General features: G+C 37.9%; 1 long non-coding RNA gene and 1 other non-coding gene across 2 annotated transcripts; both read right to left on the bottom strand.

Annotated features, from left to right (window-relative positions):
* Window positions 1-1,672: 1,672 nt before the first annotated feature.
* Window positions 1,673-5,605, bottom strand: LOC129624134 (uncharacterized). The gene is made up of 3 exons (XR_008700769.1): window positions 5,027-5,605; window positions 3,066-3,243; window positions 1,673-2,039 (listed from the first exon to the last, which is right to left on the bottom strand). It is a non-coding gene; the product is annotated as an uncharacterized LOC129624134 (long non-coding RNA).
* Window positions 4,022-4,093, bottom strand: TRNAC-GCA (transfer RNA cysteine (anticodon GCA)). The gene has a single exon. It is a non-coding gene; the product is annotated as a tRNA-Cys (tRNA).
* Window positions 5,606-7,137: the final 1,532 nt, after the last annotated feature.

The raw sequence follows: 7,137 nt of genomic DNA, 5'->3' as shown, positions 1-7,137 counted from the left end.
TAATGAGGGAAACAAATAAGCAATTTATGCATTTTATTTTATTTAAAAAATTTTTTTAAATATAAATTTATTTTATTTTTTCTGAGGATTACGGCATGGCTATTTTTTTAAATTTTATTTTATTTTTAAATTTTACATAATTGTATTAGTTTTGCCAGATATCAAAATGAGGTTAAGATGGATTTTTTTTTTTTTTGAGGTCCGGAGAACCTTCTTAGTTTTCAGTTCAGTTCAGATCAGTCACTCAGTCGTGTCCTACTCTTCGCGACCCCATGAATCACAGCATGTCAGGCCTCCCTGTCCACCACCAACTCCTGGAGTTCACTCAGACTCACATCCATTGAGTCAGTGATGCCATTCAGCCATCTCATCCTCTGTCATCCCCTTCTCCTCCTGCCCCCAATTCCTCCTAGCATCAGAGTCTTTTCCAATGAGTCAACTTTTTGCATGAGGTGGCCAAAGTACTCAAGTCTCAGCTTTAGCATCATTCCTTCCAAAGAAATCCCAGGGCTGATCTCCTTCAGAATGGACTGGATGGATCTCCTTGCAGTCCAAGGGACTCCCAAGAATCTTCCCCAACACCACAGTTCAAATGCATCAATTCTTCAGCGCTCAGCCTTCTTCACAGTCCAACTCTCACATCCATACACAACCACAGGAAAAACCATAGCCTTGACTAGACGGACCTTTGTTGGCAAAGTAATGTCTCTGCTTTTGAATATGCTATCTAGGTTGGTCATAACTTTCCTTCCAAGGAGTAAGCATCTTTTAATTTCATGGCTGCAGTCACTATCTGCAGTGATTTTGGAGCCCAGAAAAATAAAGTCTGACACTGTTTCCACTGCTTTCCTATCTATTTCCCATGAAGTGATGGGATTGGATGCCATGATCTTCATTTTCTGAATGTTGAGCTTTAAGCCAACTTTTTCACTCTCCACTTTCACTTTCTTCAAGAGGCTTTTGAGTTCCTCTTCACTTTCTGCCATAAGGGTGGTGTCATCTGCATATCTGAGGTTATTGATATTTCTCCCGGCAATCTTGATTCTAGCTTGTATTAGACTTCAATATTGAGTGCTTTTTCTTTCATTTGTTGAAGTTCTCCCCTGAAAAAGGCATGAGAGACTCCATCTTTTATAAAGATCTCTTCTAATTCTTATTCTTCTTGAGCTTTCTAGCTACAGGATTATACTGTTTTGGTATGATTTACTTTACAAAAATGTTAAAAAGCATCAAAGTTTATAAAGTTTAATACAATGACTAACTGCATCAGCATTACACATTTTCAAGTGTTTGTCATGTTTATTTCAAATCTTGGTTTTCTTTTTAAGAATAGACATAAATATTCTTTCATATTTTGTCTTAAGCCTCATCTTTTGTCCAAAAGTACAGGAAACATCATTTCTAAATTTGAAGTTTATCATTTGTGTATGTTGTGAAATAATTTTATTAAATAATTAATGATCTCAAATAGTATATGTTCTTCTTTGGTTTATTTTTTCATCATATGTATGTGTATTTACATTATTGCCAATTTTTTTTGGAACCTGAGGTTTATGTATGTCAATGCATATCATTCCACTTTCAGTAATTTCAATCTTTTCATCATTTGAGTTTCAGTTCAGTTCAGTCACTCAGTCGTGTCTGACTCTTTGCGACCCCGTGGACTGAAGCATGCCAGGCCTCCCTGTCCATCACCAACTCCTGGGGTTTACTCAAACTCATGTCCATTGCCAATGTTGCCATCCAACCATCTCATCCTCTGTCGTCCCCTTCTCCTCTTGCCTTTAATCTTTCCCAGCATCAGGATCTTTTCAAATGAGTCAAGTCTTCGCATCAGGTGGACAAAATATTGGAGTTTCAGCTTGAACATCAGTCTTTCCAATGAATACCCAGGACTGATCTCCTTTAGGATGGACTGGTCATATCTCCTTGAAGTTCAAAGGACTCTCAAGAGTCTTTCTCCAACACCACAGTTCAAAAGTATCTTCTTTGGCACTCAGCTTTCTTTATAGTCCAACTCCAACGTCCATACATGACTTCTGGAAAAACCATAGCTTTAACTAGACAGAACTTTGTGGGCAAAGTAATGTCTCCATACCAGAATAATATACAAATTTAGATTGCTACCAGTGTTCTGCTAATATAAATATATTTGCAATGAGTATTTTCTAAATGTTTCCTTAGGTACATCTATGAGACATTCACTAGGAGATTATACCTTAAAGGGCAATTGCTTGGTTACAGAATATGGGCAATTCCAACTTTACTAGATATTGCTGGCCAAATTGCACTATAAACTACTTATACCAAATACATTCTGACCGGCAGCATGTGAGAATGCCTATTGTTCCATCTCACTGCCAGGAATTCTTGTTTCCATTCTAACTTTTGCAAGTTTGATATTTGTAAAATACTATTTCATATGAATTTCAATTGGGATTTTTCTAATAACCAGTGAGTTGAGTAATCTTCCTGTGACTTACAACTACTTGAGTAGTTTTATCCTTTGTAAATCCTTTATGCAATTCAATTTACAATATTTTCTGTTATATTTTAGATGTGCACCTTATAACAATTGTTTATTCAATATCACAACCAATATTTTAACATGTTTTATAATGCTGTGTTGTGTTCATCAATATTTTAACATGTTACTCATGAGTAATTTTATAATAATCCTTAGCTATTCATACTTACAGCTTCAAGTCCTCTAAATAGTGTTAGGACCAGTCCTATTTCAGATAATTTGCCTTTTAATTTCCAGGTTTACCACCAGCATGATACTTACTTTATTTTTAAACTTCACTTACTTGTTGAAAATAATGTTTATTTTATTATCAATTGTACACATTTCAGTGGGGATTTCTTTTCTTTTTAAAAATTTCTCTTTATTACCAAGATTAGGAGTATATTACTTGTTGATCTGAATTCATAGGAGTTCAGGATAACCTGCTAGATGACCTAGAAAGCACTTCAGACATGGTCTAAGCCCAGCTGAGCATATATAGTAGCAGGAAAGTTTTCAATCCTTTATGAAGGTAACAGGAAAAAGTGTACTTACTCACCAATCTTAAATTTGGGTATTTGTTTTGGTTTTTGAGATTGGAGAGGACTTGGTCCATGCATATATGCTTCTGTGTATCTTTCTTGGATCAGGGATCCGTATAAGCCAGACTCTTTCTCAGTCATACTCTTATGGTACTTCCTCCAGGAATGGGCCATGCAGGATACCAGATTCTCATTCTATGTTAAAGAAAGTGAGATAACACCATTTTAGTTATCTCTGTCCATGCCTTATTCTTCCCTGGAAATCATGACTACTTGACTTGCTGGTACTGAATGGATTAAACTGCCACTATCATAGAAATCTTAGTAAGATTTCATTTTAATGTGATATTTTAGACATGTGGAATTGTTTTCCAAAAGATAAAAATTGTGACACAAGTCATTATTTGACTTTTTGCTTTCTCAACTATTATAAAACACATAGAAAAGGTATTTTGATATGCATGGCAATTGAAACGTCTAATTCCCAAAGTAACTGAGTAGAACAATAACATGGTAAAAATAATTCTTGATAGTTTGATGTGAGTAAGAATTAAGTTATAAGGACTCAAACAAATACCTAAAGTGTAAGAATTGGAATTTTATTAAAAAGAAAAAAAATAACTACATAGTTAAGTTAGAATAATTTACAACATAGCTTGGAAATTTCAGCTTAACCCAAGTTTGAATAAGCACAGGCTACAATAAAGCATGAGTTTTGAAGCCCTTGAGTTTAAATCATTGGCTCTGTAATACTGATAACCCAAGAAAATAACATTCTCAGTCCTAGTGTGTTGATGCTTGTCTGGTGGCTCAGACATAAAAAAAGCTGCACACTATTTATATTATTGTGAAGTCACTCAGTCATGTCCGACTCTGTGTGACCCCATGGACTGTAGCCCACCAGGATCCTCCATCCATGGAATTTCTAGGCAAGAGTACTGGAGTGGGTTGCCATTTCCTTCTCCAGGGGATCTTCCCAACCCAGGGATTGAACCTGGGTCTTCTGCATTGCAGGCAGATGCTTTACCGTTTGAGCCACCAGGGAATCACACATTTATGTTATATAATAACCACTTAAAGCATAGCTTCTGGCATTTTTTTTCAGATCAGAGTATATAAAATAATTTTACATTTGAAAAAATAATTTACAAGCTTAAAAATTTATTGATGATTCAGGGCTAAGTTTGCTGTCAGTTCTTGAGTTCTTAGAAGATGTCAGAAGCTATGCTTTAAGTGGTATTTATATTACATAATACCATTTATATAATATTTATAATATAATACCAATTATATAATATTTATATTATATAATACCACTTAAAGCAGGTATTTATTATATATAATACCACTTTGATGCTAAAGCTGAAACTCCAGTACTTTGGCCACCTCATGTGAAGAGTTGACTCCTTGGAAAAGACTCTGATGCTGGGAGGGATTGGGGGCAGGAGGAGAAGGGGATGACAGAGGATGAGATGGCTGGATGGCATCACTGACTCGATGGACGTGAGTCTCAGTGAACTCCGGAGCTGGTGATGGACAGGGAGGCCTGGCGTGCTGAGATTCATGGGGTCGCAAAGAGTTGGACACGACTGAGCAACTGAACTGAATTGAACTGAAAGCAGATATTTATATTATATAATACCACTTAAAGCAGGTATTTATTATATATAATACCCCTTAAAGCCTAGCTTCTGGCATCTACTAAGAACTCAATAACTGACAACAAACTTAGCCCTGAATCATCAATTAATATTTAAGATTTTAAATTATTTTTTCAAATTTAAAATTATTTTATATACTTCTGATCTGAAAAAAAAAAACAGCTTGAACATGTGGAAATTCATGTTTCATGTACTGTTGAAGCCTGGCTTGGAGAATTTTGAACATTATTTTACTAGCATGTGAGATGAGTACAATTGTGTGGTAGTTTGAGCATTTTTTGTCATTGCCTTTCTTTGGGATTGGAATTAAAACTGACCTTTTCCAATCCTCTGGCCACTGTTGAGTTTTCCAAATTTGCTGGCATATTGAGTGTAGCACTTTCACAGCATTATCTTTTAGGATTTGAAATAGCTCAACTGGAATTCCATCACCTCCACTAGCTTTGTTCGTAGTGATGCTTCCTAAGGCACACGACTTCACATTCCAGGATGTCTGGCTCTAAGTGAGTGATCATACCATGGTGATTATCTGGGTCATGAAGATCTTTTCTGTATAGTTCTTCTGTGTATTCTTGCCACCTCTTCTTTATATTTTTGCTTCTGTTAGGTCCATACCATTTCTGTCTTTTATTGAGTCCATCTTTGCATTAAACATTCCCTTGGTATCTCTTATTTTCTTGAAGAGATCTCTAGTCTTTCCCATTCTATTGTTTTCCTCTACTTCTTTGCCTTGATCATTGAGTAAGGCTTTCTATCTCTCTTCGCTATTCTTTGGAACTCTGAATTCAGATGGGTATATATTTCCTTTTCTCCTGGCCTTTCACTTCTCTGCTTTTCATAGCTGTTTGGAGGCCTCCTCAGACAACCATTTTGCCTTTTTCTGCCGGGAGCCGGCATATTGCATATTGAGTGCATATTGAATATTGAGTGCAGCACTTTCCACAGCATCATCTTTCAGGATCTGGAATAGCTCAACTGGAATCCTATCACTGCTGAGAGCCAGCGTGAGGCACTCCACCCATGACAAAGGTCATGAGGAAGGAGGCTCGGCATACGCAAAGGCGGGATCGAGCCTCAGGAGTCCCCCTGGAAATTCTCGAGCATCTACCCCCAAAACCAGAGTCTGCCTACTTTCTGCTTTGTGCTTTCACCTACACCTCTGACTTTACGGGGGGCTGTCTCCCACTACCTCTCTCTGAAAAAAGAGTTAGCTTACAGCTCCAGTTAATAATTCTTGGATGTGACAGTGTTTAACCTACAAACTCCTTTGGAAATCCTCTAGCCTGCCTGAATAGGTTTTTCCGGCCACATGTGATTGTTCAGAGCCTCCCAACTGTGAGAGGCAGGAGATGTTCTAAACTGCCTAAACACAGATTCCTTTGAGTAGTTAAAAGATTGATTAGAAAATGTATTGGTGAAGGGTTTTTCACTTGTTGGGCCAATGTTTGCTGCTAAGTCTCCATACTCCTTACCTACTGTGTCCTTGGCAGTGTATTGATTGATATAATGGGTGTATAGAAATGTAAAATGCCGCTTTGTCCAATGCTTTTTGGAAGGCTGGCGCCTGACTTTGGAATAATCACCTTTAGAGAAAGATAAGTTTCTTAAAATGTTAACAGGCCTCCGGGCCAGAAGATGATGTCAATCACCTGAACTTTTGCATATGATAAGTTTGCAGGAAGAAAGCCTGGCTTGCTGCATGACTCTACCCCTTCCCCCATTATCCTCTATGCATACCTTAAGGTATAAAAACTACTTTGGAAAATAAAGTGCGGGCCTTGTTCACTGAAACTTGGTCTCCCCATGTCATTCTTCCCTTTAACTTCTGGCTGAGCGTCCATCTGGAGCGTGGATGTCCTCTGCGACCATTTATTTGCCTGGGCTTCTAAGACCCACTCGAGAAGGTGTCTAAGGTGGGGCACCTTCCGCTATTCGAGAGGGCGCCTGCGGCCTCCGTGGTCAGAGCTAACCTGGTGTCACGGGTTATATTGATTTTCCGCGTAAACCAAGCCACTCAGCTTCTTTTCTCCACTGAATTTTCTTACTGAGCTATCCTTATTTCAGCCGCTTTTCTCCACTGAATTTCCTCACTGAGCTATCCTTATTCTATTACTCTTTGTATCCTTAATTAAAGTGTAATTAAGCAGTTATTCCCTGACCCTCGCCTAGCCGTCTCTCCTTCGAATACCCTGGATCAGCCAGGGCTGGTCCCCGGCATTTTTCCATTTCTTTTTCTTGGGGATGGTGTTGATCACTGCCTCCTATACTATGTCACGAACCTCTGTCCATAGTTCTTCAGGCACTCTGTCTACCAGATCTAGCCCCTTAAATTTATTTTTCACTTCCACTGTATAATCATAAGTGATTTGATTTAGGTCATATCTGAATAGTCTAGTGGTTTTCCCTACTTTCTTCAACTGAAGTCTGA

The sequence above is a fragment of the Bubalus kerabau genome, chromosome 12 (assembly GCF_029407905.1).
Source record: "Bubalus kerabau isolate K-KA32 ecotype Philippines breed swamp buffalo chromosome 12, PCC_UOA_SB_1v2, whole genome shotgun sequence".
In the NCBI taxonomy this organism is placed as follows: domain Eukaryota; kingdom Metazoa; phylum Chordata; class Mammalia; order Artiodactyla; family Bovidae; genus Bubalus; species Bubalus kerabau.
This window is presented reverse-complemented; position numbering and strand designations above follow the sequence as displayed.